Source organism: Marmota monax, unplaced genomic scaffold, assembly GCF_021218885.2.
Source record: "Marmota monax isolate L192 unplaced genomic scaffold, Marmota_monax_Labrador192_F-V1.1 WCK01_AAM20220418_F8-fsc00029, whole genome shotgun sequence".
In the NCBI taxonomy this organism is placed as follows: domain Eukaryota; kingdom Metazoa; phylum Chordata; class Mammalia; order Rodentia; family Sciuridae; genus Marmota; species Marmota monax.
In genome coordinates, this window is record NW_026693024.1 from 7979459 (window position 1) to 8001362 (window position 21904).

General features: G+C 44.6%; 1 long non-coding RNA gene across 2 annotated transcripts in view; it reads right to left on the bottom strand.

Moving 5' to 3' along the window:
* LOC124098654 (uncharacterized) overlaps positions 1-21904 on the bottom strand; it is a 40730-nt gene that overhangs the window by 13704 nt on the left and 5122 nt on the right. The window contains exon 2 of one of the 2 annotated variants that reach the window (XR_006853654.2): positions 13601-13739. The exons of the other annotated variant lie outside the window; for it this stretch is intronic. This is a non-coding gene — a long non-coding RNA (uncharacterized LOC124098654). The remainder of the gene's footprint in view (positions 1-13600; positions 13740-21904) is intronic. 2 annotated transcript variants of the gene reach the window in all.

Here is a 21904-nt window from a genome sequence, read left to right on the forward strand (position 1 = left end):
GTGAGGCCATGGAGTGGTGAAGAGAGAAAGTGCTCAAAGGAAATAGCCCTGGGAGAGGTGGTCCATTCCACAGGATTGCTAGGCTGTTCTCTGTGGCCACCAGGTGGGATGGAGAGAGGTAAGGCTGGAGATGCAGACCAGGGCCAGATGAACAAGATTCTCACATGCCATGTCCATGTTCTCATGTGCCATTTTAAGCACAGCAGGTTTATATGGAAGATTATGGGTGGCCACTGAATGCCTAGAAGCAAAACTGATGTGGTCACAGTTTACCAAGCTCATTCCATGGTTTTTTGGATTGTGGGTAGAATCGAGGTAATGGATTCTCTGGATTAAAAGGACCCAGTGTACAAAATACATTCTCTCTTTAAAGACCCAAACCTACACTATTTTTCAGAGTTACTAAAACGTATTAACATGCTTCAAGTTCTTACACATGAAACAATGGCTTCCTCCTGCCCCAAAGCCCAGTGGGTAAAGGAAGGGAGTTAGTTATTCCAACTTAAGGCATGTGGCTATAAGACACAGATTTATATCAGGAATATATATTTTCATCAGAAATATAGATCTAAGTCAGAAAATGGGGGAGGTGCTCCTTTAGATAGATATGTGGTATTTTGTAAAGATGTGGGTTCCAGAACCAAGATGGCGCCATATCTTGCCAGTTGTGTGACTTGAGTCCAGTTCTTTGCCTTTCTGGTTCCAGTTTTCTTGTCTGTAAAATGGGAGGCCATACAAGACCCACTCAGAGAGCTGTTATAAGGTTTAAATTAATTAACCCAAGGAGTGTACCTAGACCAGAACCCCGGAACAGAGTGTGCACCCAGTACAAGCCACTCCCATTATTATGTTTTTATGATTTATTTTCCTACAGGATCTCACACTACTGATCACTCACTTCCTTCTTCAAACTCTCCTCCTTCCTTTGGCTTCTAGGAGTCTGGACTACTCTGGTTTTCCTGCTTTGCTCCTTTTGGGGTTATTTTACTGGTTCCTCTTCATCCTCTCCCTCCCTCCATCTGTCCATCCTGTCCTCAGCAACCCCACCCTGTGGCTGGCTGCAGCTGTTCTCTATCTGGACAAGTCCCAAGCCCATCTCCGGGGATCCAACCACCCCTGAGTACCACACCCAAGTCCCCAACCATGCCGCTCCCCCCGGATGTCACATCAGCAGTTCAGACTCAGTGGGGTCAAACAGCTCACCATCTTCCCCAAACCATTTCCTGCTTCTGAAGTTCTCTGGGCTAGTCCATCCATTCACTCAGTCCTCGGTCATTCTTGACTCTTCTCTCTCCCTCACTCTTCACACCCAGTTGGTTAGTGAAGCCCAGTCTGTTATTTCCTCACCGTCTCCAGAATATGTCCCCATTTCTCCTTCACGTTAACTGTTGCAACGGCCTCACAATGATCTCCTTGCCACTGGTAATTTAAAAATGAAATCTTTATTTTTAGAGGAGGAAAGTTTATTCGGAACTCCTGGTTTCAGAGGCCTACTCCGTTGCTCTAAGCCCGAGGTGAGGCAGGACGTCATGGCAGAAGGGTGTGGCCAAAGAAAGCAGCTAGGACATGGCACCGAGAAGCAGAGAACACTTCTGATATTTATTTATTATCTCTACTTTCTCTCCCCTCAAGTTCCAAACACCATCTCTAAGGGGGCCTCCTGATGCTCAGAGTCAAGAGAGACCATTAGGTCTGAATGTTCCCAGCCTTCCCCCCCCATCCAGCCCACTCCCCGATTTCTATGCCTACACTCATCCTCCAGTTCAACCTAATCCCCTCACCTGAACTCCACACTCGAACTTTTTCATCTCTACTCCAATTCAATTTCCTCTCTCCCTCCTCTATACAACCACCAAGATCTGATTTCCATGGTCACTATTTAGGTTCATTGCCAGAATCAAAGGGATTCTCACTAGGGCTGAGAAAATATGCACCAATCACCAATGCCCAGCCATCTCCAGGCCTTCTTCTGGCACGTGAAAGATAGCCAGAGATCACCCCGTGTTTGAGAAACCAGCAGACCAACACTTAACTCTATTCACTAAAGAAATTGGGCCCTGGGGAAATAAGTACTACAGAAAAGAGAGGAGAGCTTTAAATTAAGTATAATTAGTGTCCCGAGAGAAATGTGCAAGGATGCTAAATCCCTGACTGGCTGGCTTCGGAGAAAAAGAGCCATCAGAGTTATAGGGAATCCAACGATGCGATGGATGGCAGAAGGTCAGCCGTGAGGAACGAGCTCACTAAGTGGTAGACTGGGCTGATTGGCCCAAAATAAAGCTTAAAAGACCAAGAGATATCAAATGTGAACTAGAAGTTAAGAGACAAGAAGGCATGATCCATGAACCTAGCTACTTTACAGAAATTGCTGGATAGGACAGAGAGGATGGGGGTGGAGGGTGATAAAGAAATGGCAAGAATACTTTGCAGGGCTGAAGAAAGATTCAAGCATTCATGTTAAAAGGGATCAGTAAGTAATGTGCAAAAATAAACATTTTTAAAAAGTCACTGTAAGTAACCTTTATTTTCATAATTAAAAAAATAAAAGAAATTAAAATAGGCCCAGTGTGGTGGAGCACGCCTGTAATCCCAGCGGCTGGAGAGGCTAAGGCAGGAGGATCTTGAGTTCAAGGCCAGCCTCAGCAAAAGCGAGGCACTAAGCAACCCAGCCTCAGCAACTTAGTGAGGTCCTAAGCAACTTAGCGAGGGCCTCTCTCTGAGTACAACCCGATCTCAAAATGAAAAATAAAAGGGGGTGGAGATGTGGGTCAGCAGTTAAGCACTTCTGGGTTCAATTCCTAGTACAAAAAAAAAGAAAGACACATGGTTGGTCCTGTCTCAAAATTAGGGAAGTCATCTTACAGACCAATTTTAAATATAATAAATCACATGTTCAGTTTTTTTTTTTTTAAGTTAGGGAACTGAGGCTACCAGAGATGCAGAAATATATCAAGCCAGGCACAGTGGCACATGCCTTCAGTCCCAGCTACTCAGGAGGCTCAGGACAGAAGGATATTTGAAGCCAAGGAGTTCAAGAATCAAGACCAGCCTGAGCAACATAGCAAGACCCTGAGTCAAAAAAAGAAAAAGAAAGGAAGAAAAGAAAAGAAAGGTGAGTTAAAGAGGGAAGGGGAAAGAAAAGAAATAACCAGACACCACGGAGCTACACCAAGTGGTAGAAGTCTAATTTGGGGAAAAACAACCCCCCCACACACACACACGAACACCAACACACAAACAAGAGAGCATTGAAAATAATGAAGATATCTTCCTAAAGATTCTGAAAATAGTATAGTTGGTTCATTTTTGTAAAAATATGCCATTTTGTCCAGTACCAAAAAAAAAATTTTTTTTTAAAGTCCCCTTCTAGTGTGAAATGTGCAGGACCCATATGTGCCTGTGTGGAGACATCCCCGCTTGACACCAGTCCTGTGGGTTCCAATTCCATTTTGTGGAACTTTCCTTGTCCTTCTCTGGTCCTAGGGAGTGACAGAAGGCACCTCCTTTCTTTCTAACGCTAGACAAGCCCAGTTTCAAACAATGGTGAAGAGCTACTTGCCAGGGGCCCCTTGTAGGAGCTGGTCCCCATTTTTGTACCCAGTGAGACCAAACACTCCGCCTGCAGAGCCTCGCCATTGCTCTGCAGTGGCAGACAAGAAGTGGAACCATGACCTTGAATTCTAAGTGCTCCAGGTCAATATTTCCTGAGTGGTTTCCCCCTCTCCCTCTGGGCTGTGCACACGCTTCCTCCTGGGCTGCCCGTGTCTGCAAAAGGAAGAGCTGTCACAGCAATATGAGACAGGAAGCCAACGGCCAAACATGGTCAGTGCACAAAAATCAAGAAGGAAAAATGCACTTGGTGATCTAGCAACCCCGGTGCCTTCGAGTAAGCAGAGATAAGTCACATGCCAAGTCCCTGAGGGCATGTAGGAATGTCTTCCTACCCAACTGGCTTCAGACATTTGGTGGGCACTGTGTGCAAGGTAGTGAAGTCCTCCAGCCAAGTTCAAGGTACTGGATCACGCTCTTCTGTAAAATCGATTATTCTCTCAGATAGGTCTGACTTCTGGAATCCAGATCCAGAATTTACAAAAATCAAAAGAAGATCAAAACTAGCAGCACACAACTAAAGTGATTCAACAGAATTTTCCAAATAAGAACCCTTCCCTGATGGTACACTCAGGTGTCCAAGAACTTCGGCCCGTACCTTTGTTGTTGTGCATTTACTGGACACAAAGGCAAGTGCAACCCATCTGAAGCATCATGGGCAGCGAGCGCAAAGTGACACGAGATTGCAAAAGAGCCACTGCCCAGCGATAAAGGGGAAGGAGGGCAAAAAGAGGAGCTCAGCATTTTAAAAGCAGAAAAACAAGTCAGGGACCCCCCTTCCCCTCTCCGTCTCCAAATTTCCTTAGTAAAATGAGGTGGGAGTGGGGTTAAATAAAGATGGACAGAGTTTCCTTCCTATCTGGTCACAAAGGATCCGTGTGGTGCCTGGGACCTGGCCTGAAGGTTCTGCCTTGAGTCATCTATCTGTAAGGGGACAAGAGAGTAAAGGAAATTCAAGCTGCCCATTTAAGTGACTGGGTTGTATAGAAAGTTGGCTGCCATATAAAGTAGCAATAGGGAATTTCCTAAGGGAGAATTTTCTCTGGGAAAAATTAAAAGCAAAAAAAAAAAAAAAAAATCACCAATACTTTGGGAAATAATGAAACACAAGGAGAGTCACATCACAGAGTTGGCATGGGTGACTCCCTTAGTCATGCATGAAACCACTGAATACCTAGCCAATTCACCCCAGGATTATTGGTCCTGCACTGAATAAAACCCATGATTCCAATCATCTCAGGGGATTGTGACAGCTTTCACTTCTCAAATAAAATTCTTTTTATTTGTGTGTGTGTATGTGTGTGTGTATGTGTGATAATAGGGACGAAACCCAGAATCTAGTACACGTTACCACCAATCTATACCCCCAGCCCTAAAATTATTCTTAATTGACTTTAATTTTTTAAAAAACTATTAATCAAGGCATCAAATCAAACAGCGATATGAAAAGAACTAAAAAAAACACTTTAAATATTTGGGGAATTTTTGCCTTTTTTTTTTCTTTGATTCCTTCCTCAGATGCTACTACACATCTTTAAAAAAAAAAAAAAAATCTCCTTTCCTTTCTCTCCTCATTCAAATAGTTGAGGAGAACATGCCCTGGCCTTTGATGCTCTGACTCATGCATCAAACATCCAACCTCCTTCCCAGTCTTAGTATTTGCCTGTGTTAGGCAAAATCTACCAGAGAACCTCTTCTTCTTTCACACTGAGTAGATACAGAGCAGGAATCCTCAGGTGAGCATAGTAGAGTTGCTTCATCCACACAGTCCCATAATATAAAGCTCACAGCTGGGCATGGTGGTGCACGCCTGTAATCCCAGGGGCTTGGAGGCTGAGGCAGGAGGATCTAGAGTTCAAAGCCAAACCTCAGCAGAAGAGAAGCTGCTAAGCAACTCAGTGAGACCCTGTCTCTAAAATAAAAATACAAAAAAGGGCTGGAGATGTGGCTCAGTGGATGAGTGCCCCTGAGTTCAATCCCTGATACCCCCTAACAGCCCCCCCCCACTCAAAAAAAGGAGCTGATGGAAATGGGAAGATATAAAATTCAGGGAAATGGCTCCAAAATATACACTCAGAGACAAGAAAGTGTTCCAAATAAAAGTCTGAGGCAGCAATAACAGGGTTGTTGGGGTAGGGTGACCCTTGCTCTTTATCACTAGTTGTTTAAAAGATGAAGCACCACAGCCACTTCTACTATTATATTTTTTACTCTCTAGAAAATTTTCTTCCACCTAGGAAAAGTTCTGTTGTAGTAGTGCCCAGTAAATATCTGGATGAATCAATAAACAGGGGAGTCTTAACAATAAACAGAGGAGTCTTATATTGGTGTATTTATTCAACACATTGTCATTTATTGAAGTCCTGTGGTGGTTTTAAAATATGCACAAATTCTTTTTTCCTTTCTTTCTTTTTTTTCTTTTTTCTTTTTTTTTAATACTGGGGATTGAACCTAGGGCCTTGTGCATTCAAGGCAAGCACTCTACCAACTGAGCTATATCCTCAACCCCGCAAATTCCTTATACTTTACCCTTCCAAACAAAGATCCTAATCCCCCCTCCCACTGAATTTGAGCTGTATTTAATTACTTCTAATGAACTCAATGCTGTCAGTATGGCTAAAATAATGATTCAAGCAAGTTAGACTCCTGGAGGTATAGAAATTTCCTCTTTGCTCTTTCTCTTGGATCACCCCCACTTAAAGAATGTAATGGAAGGCTCTCAAACAGACACTTGGAGAATACCACACAGCAGTAAGAAGTGCAGGCTTCCTGCCAACAGCCAAGTGGGTGCGCCATCTTGAAAGAAGATCCTTTGGCCCATTCAAGTCTTTGGATGATGACAGCCCTGGCTGATATCTTGACTGCAACCTCATGACAGAACCACCCAGCTGAGTTGCTCCTGAATTCCAGACCCATAAAAACTATGACATAATGAGAGTTTGTTGTCTTAAGCTACTGAGTTTTAGGGCAATTTGTAATGCTGCCACAAATAACTAATATAGGCCTCTGTCCTACTATTTGCCAATCTCTAGAGGTACAACAGTACATAATCGAGTTCTGTCTCTGCCCTCACAGAGCTCACTCTATTAGGCAATCAGATAAAAACTAATTGATGCTCTCATACGAAGATGAAGAGTGAGGTACCCATGGGTCAAAGTTTAAAGGGAGAACATAGAGCAGGATCACCTAGTCCAGTCTGGAAGGTCATATCTAAGTGATATCTAAGCTTTAGACCTAGAAGATAAGCAGGACTCAGCCAGATGAAGGCATATAAGGGAGGAATAGTCTAAGCAGGTGAATTAGCATGTACTGAGGGTTATACCTGAGAGGTAACAAGTGAAATTGGGGGACTGCGAGTGCAGACAGAAGAGCTGGGGCGGGTCACAGAGGGCCTTCTGAGCCAAGGTAGAGCATTTAAACTTTATCCTTGGAGCAGAAAGCAATCGCTGGAAGAGTTTGAAGCAGGAGTCTCCTCTGAGAGTTATGGGGGTTGTCAGGAGCAAGGATTCACACACGGTAGCAGTGACGACACCGTGAACTAAAGTAGCAGTAATGAGATGGAGGGAAATAAAAAGATCCAGGTAATTATAGAATGGAACTGAAGGGAAAGGCTGTCATGGAGACAGAAACTGTCCCAAAGGGGCATCGACATCTTTCTAATGGACAATAATATTATTCTATGAACATTGTAAATAAGATTGCTACGAAATCCCAGGCACCACCAGAAATCTTCCCTTTTGCATTAGACCTTGTGCATATGTGGGTCTCTCTCAGCCCTCCCCGTCACCTCCTGTACCTCCAGCAAGTACATCTGCCCTGTCAGCAACCCTGCTCTTAGAGAGCAGGAGCTAAGAATCATTATTCTTATCACACGTTCAACGTCTACTACAGTGCCTGGCACACAGATAATGCTTATGGGAAGAGTCAATAAGTTGAAAGTGTATCTACACACCCCTTTTTAAAGCAGAGACATGTGGCTTCTAGGAGTGGAAAAAAGTTATCCATGAGGAGCCAGGGAAAGATTGGTCGAAGTCCCGGAGGTTTGCCCATATTCTAGATGAGAGGCGTAGAGATCCACTCTGACATGGAGCTCAGCCAGATAATGAGCCAGGCAACCAAGCAGCCTGACCGCACAGCAGGAAGAAAAGATAACAGCCAAGAAGAGTTTTGTTGGTTTTTCTGTCCTTGCTAGGGGAACTCCCTCAGAGGCAGCAGACCCAAGCAAGAAAGCAGTTGTATCTCTAGGTAAATGCTAAAGCTTCTCTGTCACAGGATGTAGAAGTGGTGAGGGCTCTGGTGACCAATGATGACTTGGGAACCCGGACCAACAAACCCCCCAATGTAATCCAGCAAAACCCAACACATGACATGACATTTCAAACCCAGCAAGAGACAAAACACAGACCCCCCCCCCCCAACAAAGAGGAAGTGATGTATTCACCCTAGCCAAACAATGAAGTCGACACTTTGAGGGGTGGAAAATAATCAAGTACAAAGCAACAGCCTAAATTCCCTGAAAGAGCACAGAGTTGGGACCTAAAACAGCTACAGCTAGCAGGATCCCATCTAGTCAGCCCTGTGGACCAAGACTTAGGGCTACCAGGTTCTGGAAAGAGCCTTCTAGAAACAAATCTTCGTGCAAATGACATTGCAGAAAAGAATCAAAACGAGAAGGGGGCCAGGCCCGGTGGTGCAAGCCTGTAATCCCAGAGGCTCCAGAGGCTGAGACAGGAGGATCGAGAGTTCAAAGCCAGCCTCAGCAACAGTGAGGCGCTAAGCAACTCAGTGAGACCCTGTCTCTAAGTAAAATACAAAAAAAAAAAAAAAAAAAAAGGGCTGGGGATGTGGCTCAGTGATCCCGTGTCCCTGAGTTCAATTCCCTGGTACCACCTCCCACCCACCCCACCCCACCCCCCCCCAAAAAAAAAAAACTGAGAGGGGAGGAAATGCCATGGAGTGGACAGTAAGAAAGGTGACCTGAAAGATCTTGAATGAGATTTATTCAGACGTATGCCTGGAATTGACAATAAAGATGTAATCTTCCACGTGAGGATGCTTTGCAGCGATGCCAGCTATCTCAAAGTGACATAAACATGGAGTTAGGTGTTCCCAGTGCCCCTAGGGGAATTCCATTTTCATCCTTCTTTTCACTGAGAAACTGAGGAACAAAGAAATGAAGGAACTGGCCTTAAGGATGGCAGTGTGAGTCAGCAGCCCCACCAGGAAGCCCGGGCTGTGCCTCCTCACTTCCTGGTTCCCTCTATAAATATTCGAGTACATTCCCTTCCTTTCCCAATAGGGTCTGTGGCCGCAACTCAAGGCTCAGAAATTCGGGTCACGTTGGCGAGGGGCGAGGTACACTGACACCATCAGAAACATGGGTCAGCAGAAGCAGATATTTCTTCTGAGATGGGGCTGTCTGTCCCCTTCCTTCTCTTGGGAACCCGATTTGCTCTGATGCCCTGACGTCCTCTCTTTAGAGGACCATCCTCCCGGCTCCCCATTCTCCAGCCCGTGGCTGCGCAAATTAGCAGCGCTCTTTGTCCCTAGAGCCCCGGAATCCAATTGTGTTCCAGTGCGTGCCAAAAAAGCCTCCAAAGTGTGCCGTGCTTTGTAAAGACACTGGCGCGTGCTCAGGCAAAGAATTTTGTTCTGCTTAAAGGCCACCAGAATGTTTGTTTGGCCATCCGTCCCTCTAAAGCAAAGAAAGGAAAGAAAAGGCTGGGGGACTGCTTATTCGACCCTTCCAGAGCTGAGTGGAAGTTTCACCAACTTCAAGGAAAGCGTGCACACACTAAACCCCCAACTGTCTGAGGACTTTATACTGTTTTAATCCACCGGAGCCAGATTCTGGAGCAAAGGGCAGCTGCGATCATTCTAGAGGTTATGTCATAGATGGTGTAACCTTACCTTCTGCCCACTGGGATCTTATCAGCTCTGTGTTCCTGGTCTATTTTGAGACCTATCTGAGCCAGCTACCTGGGACATGGATAGTGTGAACAAATCAACGTACAGCTGACAAGACTTAAATTTAAAGGGAGAGTATAAATCTGCAACTCTGACTCAAATCAACCAAGTAGGTGGGGTGGGTGGGGACACTCAGACACATCTTTCCACTGAGGTTTCTTTGTTATTCAGGCAAGAGGACTATTTAAAAAGTTGAGCTCTTTCCTTGAGGCCCAGCTAAAAGCGAGCATCCCAGGCAGGCAGGTCAGTCCCAGGCTGTGCAAAGGTCCCTGTTCATGGCCCGGGTTTTATGGATGGGAAATTCTGGCTTCTTTCTTTGCCACTGGCAGGTGGCCAGTTCTCAGAGCTGAACCTCACGCTATACTTCCAGCTATTTCAACAAAGCATGCAGCCTCTCAGTCTGAGAAGTGTTAGCAGCTTTAAGAGGCAGTACTCTGGTTGTCCTGCTGTCCCCAGTACCCCCAGGGCCAGCGACAGTGCTGGCTGCCTGACACGTAGCACATGCTCCCTGCCTGGCTGCCTGGCGGCTTGCTTGCTGGGACCCAGAAACCACAGTTTCTGACCTTGCCGAGTTGAGACACGCCCCTTCCTCCCAACTCCCAAATAAAAAAACGCTTCCTCTTATTTCTCCATTAAGTGACTGCTGAGGACTGAAGCCGGGACATCAGCTGGTCCTATTGCCTCCATTTGGTTTTTGTCTTCTTCATAAGACAGGGGAGGAGTTGGTTTACAGCAGACAATCTTACCAGATTTTAATTAGGGGTGGTTAGTGAAGCCTCATCTCCATCAAAATGAGAGGTACGGGCTGGTGGCAAAGCTCAGTGGTAAAGAGACTGCCTAGCAGATGGGAGGCCCTGGGTTCCATCCCCAGCACTACCCAAAAGAGCAGGGGGAGTATACACCAAGGAAAAGGACCAGCTAAATCATCAGCAGATGAGTCATCGCTAAGATGGCTTGGGTTCCTGAAAAGATGAAAGGTGTGTTCTCATCCAAGCTAGAAAGAGAGGCTTGGTGGGGGGTCGGCAGGGTCAAGCCCAGAAGATGTTCCACATTTTTAGCCGCCATATGTGTCCAATAGTGGGTGGCTCTTCCAGCTTCCACGTGGCATTTGTTGACTTAATAGCTATTGTGTGCAATATCCTTCTAATTGGCTTCTCCTTTGGCAAATAATAAACAAACCATCCCAGAAACTTTTCTGCAGAAAAGTTGGGGACTCATTTGCTTCCAAAATAATTTTCCCTCTTTTTTTTTAAGGTAGACTTAAATAAGTCTTCCAAAGTCTCCCCTTTTGGATGACGATCTCTAGAAGTGAAAAGGCCAGTATAATTAGGTTAAGTTACAGCTAAGCCAGGGCCATCTGTGCATAGAATGTGCGGATGATCTTGGTAGTGGTCAAGCCACTTACCAACCTACTATCCACTGGGAAGTGATAAAGCAAGAAGTGACTAAATAAGGGTGGGCTAAGGAAACAGCTGTCATTATTTGGGTTGTTTACAACAGTTCTTGTCTTTCCAAAGACAAGACATTAGATCGAAGAGCTAATGAGGAGGTTCCCCTCTGTGATCATTAAGGATCTGGATTCACGGAGCTAGGTTCAAATCCTAATTCGGTCACTTACTGGCTGCATGACCTTAGACAAATTACTTAGCCTCATTAAGTGTCAAATTCTTCATCTGTAAAATGGAAGAACCATATCTTCCTCACAGGGTTGTTGTAGAAATTACCATAAAATGCCAGGTGAAGAGTAAGGGCTTAGTAAGCGGTAAATGATTATTAGGAACTAAATAAAATGAAGAGGATTTGCTAATAAACAAGGCTCTTCCAACTAATCCACCTTCAGTGATGATCCGGGAGCTCAGTCTGTATCATCCTTCTCACCGGAAACCTAGCTCAGCAAGGATGCCATCTGCTTGCTTGATGTATGTAGTAATCCAAGACCAAAGTCCCTTTAAAAAAATAGCCTACTGAAGGGAGAATCATAAAGAACAGGTAAAAACTTTAGAGTAAAAATTTATTTTGTAATAAGAACCTTCGGAAATACTCTGAACATCACGTGTTTCTGACAAGAACCACCCAATTTTAAGTCTTCATTCCTGTAAAAAGTCAAAGCAGAGACCTATATCTTGGGTATTTCAGGTCTGATAGTGTGCACTGATTGTGAAAAATTTTTGTAGCTTTGGACACTACAGTCAACCTTTGATATTTGAGGGGGGATTGGCTCCAGAACTCCCTGGGGTTACCTAAATCCTCAAAAGATCAAGTTCAAGAATCTAGGCAATCCTCTCATATACTTTAAGTCATCTCTAGATTACTTACAATACCTAATAAAATGTAAATGCTATGCAGTTAGTTATTGAACTGTATTGTTTAGAAATCATGACAAGAAAAAAATCTGTACATATGTAGTACTGATGAAAATTTTGTTTGGTTTGGTTTGGTTTGGTTTGGAACTGGGGATTGAACCCCGGGGCACTTAACCACTTAGCCTCATCCCCAGCCCTTTTTATTTTTTTATTTTGAGATAGGGCCTCACTAAATTGTTGAGGCTGGGCTCAAACGTGCAATCCTCTTGTCTCAGCGTCCCAAATCACTGAGATTATAGGCATATGCCACCATGCCTCACTATATGTAAATTTTAAAAATATTTTCTACTTTCTGTTGAATCTGTGGATGTGGAACCCATGGCTATGGAGGGCCGATTGATTATTAGATAAATATAAAGAAGTGGCAAAAAAGAGATGCCTAGAGCTTCAAGTTCTAACAACCAAATGCTTAAATAAATACATAGAATAGAATGTTGAATGTCTCCGATAGGCCCACATGTTAAAGGCTTGGTCCCCAATGCATGGAGCCCCTGGGAGTTGGGGGAACTGCTAAAAGGGGAGGCCTAGTGGAAGGAAGTCGGGATGTGCCCTTGAAAGGGATATTGGGACCCTGGCCTCTTCCTCTCTCTCTCTTTGCTTCCCAGCCCTACCAAGTGCTCCTGCCAGGATGCACTGTGCTGCCACAGGCCCAAAGCAACAGGGCCAAGTGATCGTGAACTGAAATCGGAAATGATAAGCAAAAATAAATATTTCATCTTTGTAAGTTGTTCATCTCAGGTATTTTATCACATGATAAAAGGCTGATTAACACAAACACCCTACCATATACAAAAAAAAAAAATCGTATTACGTAAAACAGGACTACAGGGGGAGAGGAAGAGAGTTTGCTTTACCAAATCAATGAAGATGTATCCATCTTTCTGGGCCCCTTCCACATAGGATAGCAGTTGTGTTTTTTAGAATTCACTGATTTTAAAAGCTACGTAAGCACAAAGCAATAGTATAAATCTAGTAACAGCTTTTAAATGAATTTGTGATGTGTTAGTTGGTGACAAAGACAACCATTTGGATAGAGCGCCTTTATATAGGTAAGTACTATTATTGTTTAGCCTACAGAAGGTGCTGGAGCACATAAAGCATCACGAGTCCTTTGCTCTAACCCAGGGATCCTGAGTGAGGATTCAGCCACCAACTGGAAACCACTGACTAAGAGCAGAAACGCCATGTGAAAGTAGGAAGAGTTGCTCAGCACATCCTTAAGTGTTTTCTGTCATTTAAGTAAGACTAGAATAAAATGCTTTCCCCTGAACCTCTGAGCATGTGAAGTTGATCTGTTTTGTACTTAGTTTCTTTTCTGTGGATTTTGACACCCCACCCATGTCACCATTTCCCAGCTTGCTATAAACCAGAAGTATTACCAATCAAATATTTATTGAATGATAGTGATCTCACTTACATCCTCTATGGTGTCTATCCCTTCAATTAGCCACATTTCTATTGTGTTGTCTTTGTGATATTTTGATAGTTTGCAGATGCAGATATATCTTATATGAATAGAAAGGGGGGGGCGGGTCCAAAGTCACTCAAAATGGAACCAGAACTGTTGTGACCACATGTGTTTTAAATATCCTACCCATTCAATTAAGAATATAATATTATAAGCCAGCTCTATAAATCTTAGAATAAAAACAATAACATACCAAGTCTTCTTAGCCACAAAGAGGCCCCGAAGAATACTATAGATTCCATGATGATGTGATTTGGAGACTGTCTTAATTTTCCATAGGAAGAACATTAGTTTTCTGGAATAAAACGCCACACACCCCTTTCTGTACATCCCTAAAATGAAGGAAAAATGTTTTTCTTTCAATAGACACCCCCCAAAAAAACAAAACTTTTATTTTTAAGATACTCAAAAGTAGAGATAGTAGTGTGATGAATCCTTAAATACCTATCACTCAAGTAAGTGTCATCGTGCAGCATCAGATTTCATCTATGTTCATTTCATTTGTATTCATTTCCTTGGTGGGTACCAAGAAAACTGTATTCTTTTAATACCAGACACCACAGCATTCCAGTCAGTGCAAATATTTATTATATAGGTCTAAGACATGAAAACTTTTAAAACTAGCATAATAGCCAGGCGCAGTGGCACACGCCTATAATCCCAGTGAATTAGGTGGCTCAGACAGGAGGATCACAAGTTCAAAGTCAGTTCCAGCAACTTAGTGAGGCCCTTAAGCAACTGAGCAAGACTCTGTCTCTAAATAAAATACAAAAAAGGGCTGGGAATGTGGCTCAGTGATTGAGTGCCCCTGGGCTCAATCCCTGGTGCCAAAAAATAAATTAAAATAGCATAAAAGCCAGGCGTGGTGGCACATCCTGTATTCCTGGGGAATTAGGTGGCTGAGGCAGGAAGATCACAAATTCAAAGCCAGTCCCAGCAATTCAGCGAGGTCCTAAGCAACTTAGCAAGACACTGCCTCTAAATAAAATATAAAATGAGCTGGGGATGTAGCTCATTGGTTCAGCTCCCCTAGGTTCATAAATACAGAAATAAAAATAAAAATAACATAATCACAAATCCACTAATTCTTAAACCAGCAACAGTAATTTTCTAACATTCTCTAATATGCAGTCAGTATTCAAATCTCTCCAAACGCCCTTCCCCTTTTAAAAATCAAATACAGCTTCTGCTTTTAGGGACAGTGGCTGTTTTTAAGAAATTCATATAGTTGATATCCTCCTGCAGTTCCTCTTAGAAATATTGCTTTAAATAAGTGTTGATTCATGGGGTATTTTATCACAAATTCAACCATCACTCTGGCTTTTACTGAGATGGAATAAAGGGTCTGCATAACAGTAGACACTCTATTAAGGCTTCCCCCCCCCCCGCCAGAAAAAGCCTAAACCTAATTCCATTATTGTATAATTGTACAGTATAACTTTGAGCAATTCATTTTCTTCTGTGCCTCAGTGTCCAGGCCTGTAGAATGAATAGGTTAGCCCACATAATCTCTAAATTTCTTTCTGGCTGTTAAGATTCAATGTGTTTGGTTTTGTTTAGTTTCTTTCAAATACAGATGGCCCTCTGTATTCCAGTATTTCGAATCAGCAAATTCAATCAACTTTGGATGGAAAGTACCTGGGAAAAAATGGTATTTGTACTGACCAGGAATTGATCTTCCTTTTTTTCCTTGTCTGTATTCCCTAAACAATGCAGTATGACAACTATTTACATAGTTTACATTGTATTAGGTATTATAAATCATACAGAGATGATTTAAAGTACATAGATAGGATGTATGTAGGTACTATACAAATTTTGTATAAGGGAATTGAACATCTGTGGGTATTGGTCTTCAGCGGGGTTCCTGGAACTAATCCTCCTCAGAACAGAAGGGACAATTTACTACATCTACATGGTTTTATTTGCAAAGATGAGAGCATGTCTATTGTAGAAGACAGAAAGGTATTTGGTTTTGTTTGTTTATTCATTTGTGGAGTTTTGGGGTGGGGGTGTACAGGGGATTGACTCCAGGGGCTTTACCACCAAACTACATCCCCAGCCCTTTTTATTTTTTGAACTGCTAAGTTGCTGAGGGCCTTGCTGAGTAGCTGAGGCTGGCTTCAAACCTGCAATCCTCCTGCCTCGGCCTTCTGAGTTGCTGGGTTACAGTGTTGTGCTATACCCCAGGCATCAGCAGGGTATTTGAAATCAAAAGACCAATGAATCCTAACTCTAGTGCCCTTGGTTAATCATTAACCTTTCTGAGCCTCAATGTTGCACTGTATAAATTGTCTATCATATATTTCATCTCTTCTACCAAACATAAGCTTCTAGAGAGGTTTTCTCACATTCTTCTTTTTATCATCAAAGCCCATTGTTAACATCTGGTGCCTGGTCAAACTCAATAGGTTTGCTACATAAATGAATGGGCGTCATGCAATCTGAGGGTAATAGTGGCTCCTCTATTTGCCTTACAGGATCACTGTATGATGAAATGAGTTAATATATGTAAGTACACATTTTACATTTCATAATAAAATCATAAAATGTTATTATTTGTATTTGAAACATTCCAAGTAGAATTTTTACTTACTTATAAAACCTAGCCTTGTATCCAAGCCTTGCATAAAGAATGTGAGATAGGTATTTTTTTTTCTTTCCTATGCCCTTTATTATCTCTTTGGAAAATCATCCATCTCCCTCTGTTTCTCTTTTTAACTGAAGTACACTTCTGTGCATTCACTATCATTTTTAAGTTTTTCTCTAGGAGTCTTTTGGTAGAATTTTCACAAGTATGGATGGTCCCTGACTTAACAATGATTTGACTTATGATTTTTCAGCTCTATAATGTTGGACAAAAGCAATACACATTCAGTAGAAACTGCACTTTGAATCTGGATCTTTTCCCAGGGTAGCAATATGTAGTACAATTGTCTCTGGTGATGCTGGGCAGCAGCAGGGAGTCAAAGTCACAGCTCAGGTCAGCCAGGCGACCACCAGGGGACACAACACTTACTCTACCAAGCATTGCGTCCCCGGAATTATGGGGATATGGTGCTTAGTTTTCAGAATCATCATGTCTACAAAATGCCTGTCACTGAGTATATACAAGATATTCAATGCTTTAAATGGGCTTTGTAGTAATGATTCTACCCAACTCTAGGCTAATATAAATGTTCTATGCATGTTTAAGGTAAACTAGGTTAGGGTTAGGGTAGATTAAATATATTGAGAGGCATTTTTGAAGGCTGGGGGTGGAGCTGAGTGGCAGAATGCTTGCCTAGCATGTAATGGGCATTGGGTTCCATCACCAGCCCTGAAAAGGAAAAAAATTCAATTTGACATGATATTTTCAACTATATGATGGGTTTATTGGAAGCTAAACTCCGGTAAATTGAGGAGCTTCAGTAATCAGTAGCTTAGTGCCAATCTCATTCAAATAAAGCATTTTACTAACTTCTACAAATCAAAATAATGTCGGAGGCAGTATAACCTTGATTATATGAGATACACGAACTTTCTGATTTAGTGTTTACAGGAACCAGCTCTCTAAAGATGATCCTGATTCAGTTTCTGCTACAGTTCTACCTTCGAATATTTCCTTAAATGGTTCCTTTCTTTCTTCTTGGTAATGACATTAAATTTATTGTTTAATAATTCCTAATTACACCATTTTGAACCATGAACATTTCCCTTGAGTCTTGCACAACCCCTGGAGCAGCAGTTCCTGAAAGGAACTAAGCAATAATCCTCACCAAAAAATGGTGACACTTTTTACATTTAGAAAAGTACATATTATAAACTCTACTTGGTGATTCACTCCTTAGCATACTGAAGACCGAAAGATTTTGCTATAAATCTGTTGTATTTATTGTACATCAAATAAACTTGATTTAACTTGTTTAACTCAGCGTTTCTCAAGCTTCCTTATTTTATGTACCACTGAGAAAGAAAACCATTGCCAATGAGACTGACTCAATGCTAAGGTGCCATTAAACAGAAACCCTCGGGGATGTTAAAATGCAAAACTATGTGTATCTGGGAATGGGTATGTGAGGGTCTCATCAAATAGCACCTATGGGCATCCTGAGGATCCAGTTTTTTGGAACAACACTGGAAAACTATGCTGTGGCCTATAGCTTTCACAATTATTTCAAGGGAAACAAGCAGGAAGTTATTAAGAAGAATAAGACATCTTTTTAATTTAAAAAAATACTGGTCAGTTGTTCACAGTGTGAAATAAATGGGCCTTGTCCAGTTAAAAAGTAATTTCTAGGCACACATCAGAATGTAACTGTCCACCTGTCCTCAATGAGCTTGCAAATCTCTTTAAATTAAGATGGCATGTAATTAAATCATTCAGCTGGTTGACAGGCTTCTCCACGCAGGTAGTTTACTTTCACTTGAAATGACCCCTTTGCTTCTGAAGATCCCCACACCCTGAAGTGACTCAACTTCGTAACAGCACCATTAAAATCTCCAGCTTTACAGGCAATAAGCTTGGGCGTAAAGCATCAGTAACTCTATAGTGAGTCAGATGAAGAATGTGAATGCTGGGGAGGAGGGTTGGAGGCTAAGTTTGCTTTCAGGGCATGGGTGCGGCTGATAGCTTCGGCTCTACCGGCTCCTTTGCATGAGTGCACGGGCCTGACCCAAAACTCCCCTTTACACCCTTCTTCCTCCTTGCCAATCGGACTCCTCCGGACCTGGGGCAGGCGCCCCTGAGGGCTTGACTTCAGGGACATCGGGTACTATCCCAAGCTAGCCCAAGTACCCCATCTTCCGCTGTACGCCGGGTTTAGACCCCACTGATGCTCTGACTCCATCTTCCTGGTCGCGCCCCTGGGGTTTTCCAGACTCTCGGGGCTGGCAGGACAATCCGGGACCTCGTGCTGTCCTTCGAACCCCGGAACAGACATCCGATGACCCCGGGGTCACCTTCGCACCACTCTCTTCCCTCCACCTCACCCAGCCCTCTGTGCTACCACCAGACCGGTCCACGCCGCCGCCTTCTCCCCGGTTCCCGCCAGCCTCTCCAGAAGGCGCGGAGGGCGGCGGGGCTGCGGGGAGGCTCGCGAAGAACCACTTGTGGGAGCTGGGCCGCGCTTCCCCAGGGCGCTGCATCCGCCGCCGAGATGCTGGCAGCCTGGGGATGGCCTCACGCGGCCCTCTCCTTATTTATCCACCCAGCACAGTTTCCATGGCTCCGCCGCCATCCTCCCGCCCCCTTCCTCGCGCGGAGCCCAGCAGCAGTCGCCCGGCCCGCGGGTGGGGGACCGCGGGGGGCGTGCGCGGCGCGGGGCCCGCACGTCCTTTCCAAGGCCGGGGGGCGCGTGGGGGTGCCTCCTGGCCACAACTCTGGCCCCCACCCCGCGGCTGTGGCATTTCCACAGCCCCTTCACAGATCCCCTGCACCCCCGATCTGTCCCCCCCGGCGCCGCGCAGCCCCCGACCCTGCTGGGTGGCGCGGGGGAGGGGCGCGCGGCGCAGGCAAAGTTGCTGAGTTGCTCTGCACGCTCCGAAGTTGCAGCTGCGACGGCAGCTTCCCGCCCCCTTCCTGGACTCGGCCGCTCGGAACGCACACCCACCCGTCACCACCCGCTACCTGCCCGCGCCCCTGCGGCCCCGGCCCGGACTGGCAGCATCCCCGCCCCACCCCCGCGAGGAGCCCAGGTTTCCAGCCGAGTAGGACTGGGGGCGGGCGGCGGGCGCACCCCACCTCCCAGCTCCGCCTCGGGGGGAGGGATTGATGGCGTGGGGGGGGGGGCGGTCGGATCCCCTCCACCCCGTCGCCGCTCAGCCGAGTCGCTTTTGCACTTTGCAAAGCTGAGCGGCTGTACAGGCGTCGCTCGCTCGCCCCAGCGCCCCGCGGAGGAAAGCGGAGTTTGCAGAACCGGAACCGTTCAGGGTTCCCCATTCCCTCCCGCAGGGGATTTTTCCGGGGTGGGGGCGACGGCGGGAGGGGCTGGATTGGGGGCTGAGGTCGCCAACAGGTGCTCGCGAGCTCATGTGACCCGGGAGGGACAGCGCGCAGGGGAAGTCGGGGGGTGGTGGGGGTGGGGACGGGATCCCTCCCACAGGGTCCCCCGCAACGACAGAAACCGGGCGCACCCCGCTTGTGGCGGCCAAGGGAGTGCTAGCGGTGGCTCCTCCGAGTGCCGGCGCCCTCGCGGCCTGCAGAGGAGGAGGAAAAGGAGGGGGAGGGAGGGGATGCGAAAGTGGGTCAGGAATGTAACTGGACGCTGCACCCCCCCATGCACACCCCACCCCCGTGGCCGACCCGGGTGGCCGGCTCCAGCCTTGGAAAGGAGTCATTTGCTGTTGTGGTTCCCCAGCTTTATCGGTACAGGGTTACCAGGGGATCCCGAGGGATGTGTTTCCCTCTGACCTTTTGGGAAGAAAAACTTAGTTGCCTCAGTAACCGGGTTTGGCTTGGATGCAATGATGCAGTGAATGTTCTAGGTGAGCCTGGCCGGTGGAGGAGACTGCAGTTGCACTAGGGGGTGGATTAATTTTTCTTATTACTGAATCTAGATGAGAATGGAACGCTGGGGAGGAGGTGGCAGTTTGCTGTGTTTTGTGTTTTTGTACGGCCTCACAGGACATCAATCAAACTCTTCTGCATTAGGGTTTGAGCCTTCCAAATGCAGACCCGGGCTGCCATAAATTTACCAAAGTTCTTAGTAGTCGCTGACTTAGTTGATAGAAAGTTTTGAAGTTGATACCCTAGAGTTGGAAGCAACTAGGGACAGTGAAGTTTTGTATTTGGGGAAAGGCCTGAGAAACAAACATGAAAAGGCCTTTATTAAAAGGAGAAGAAGAAGGGAGGGGGGACAACCAAAACCCAGCCTTTGAGGAGGCAGCCACAGTAGCAGCGGCAGCTCACACCCCAGGCACATGATGATGAGGGGAAGTATTTAAAAGTGATGGGCTTTGGGTCTGAATGCTGCTGAGACAGAGAAACAAGAAAAAAAAATTTTTTTTTTCTCTTTTTTGCAAGATGAGGCTGCAAAGGAAAAGCCTAGCATGACTGAGTTTGTAACCCAAACTCTTCTTGGGCACCCTTCCTGGTTTTTGTCCCATTTTTCTTTCCACCTGGTTTTGCCTAGTGGACCTTAGTCACAAGGTGTAGGGCAGGTCTGCTGAAGCAAGACCCAAAGAGCAGTGAAGCTGCAAAGAAATATGCAGCTGCTGGAGTTTTTATTCAGAGGGAAAAGGGGTGTGTTATCCTAGAGAGTTTCAGCCTGGTGAGGGGGCACAGGTCAGTAATTCCAGTGACTTGAGAGGCTGAGGCAGGAGGATGGTAAGTTCAAGGCCAGTTTCAGCAACTTAGCGAGGCTCTAAGCAACTCAAAATAAAAGATTTTTTAAAAGGTTTAGGGATGTAGCTTCTGGATTCAGTTTCTAGTACTAAAAAGGAGAGAGAGAGAGAGAGAAAGAGAGAGAGAGCGAGCTCACTGAAAAGCTGCTGACTTAGGAATTAATGTAAATTCCTATTTCAAAGGCATTTTACAGAAAGAAACCTACATTGATAGAGATGCATTTTACTTTTAAAAAGAGAATACACTCTTAGGGGATAAAAACTGAAAAAAGAAATATTTTTGTAAATTAAATTATATTCTAAATATATGAAAGGTTATTTTGTTGTGAAAACTTTCATGGAGATCTAATCCACAAAAAGAAAAAAAAATGAGGGGTGTTGGTGCTGGGATTGAATCAGGGCCTTGTATGTACTAAGCACACACTCTATTCCTGAGCTAACACCCCGCCCCCAGCCCAAATTATTATTATTTTTGTAACTAGGTGACTTTTATTGAGTTGTATCACTAATAGAATGGGAGTAATAATAGTTATTATTAATAGGTGGCCTCCTTTTGGATCATAGATGAGACTTTTTAAATTCAGTTCAACTGGGAAAAAGTCAGAAATTTCACTTAGGGTGTTTGCAACTGTAGTTGGAGGATGAGAGATTTCATACGTTGAAGACATTTTCTGAATGAAAATGAGAGTCACACAAAAGTTTTCTGGGAACTCGATAAAAGTTAACATACACTCTTTGGAGAAGCATGGTTTCCTTTTCTATGAGATAATTAGCCTTTAAAATCTCGGTTTGAACTAGAGCTGTTGTTAAATAAATGAATTGAAAATTTAAGTAAAATAAAGTTGCATACTTCCTTAGTCTTCCCATCATTTCTCCAGATTTTATCTCTGAATTCGTGAAAAAAATATATATATATGATTAAGAAAGCAAATTAAGACTGGGCATGGTGGTCCATACCTATAATCCCAGCGACTCAGAAGTCTGAGGCAGGAGGATTGCAAGTTCAAGGCCAGCCTTAGCCACTTGGTGAGGCCCTAAGCAACTTAGTGAGACCCTGTCTCTACATAAAATAAATAAATAAAAGAGCTGAGGATGTAGCTCAATGGTAAAGCATCTCTGGGTTTAATTCCCCCCACCCCCCACCCACCCCCCAAAAAAGAAAAGAAAGCAAGCA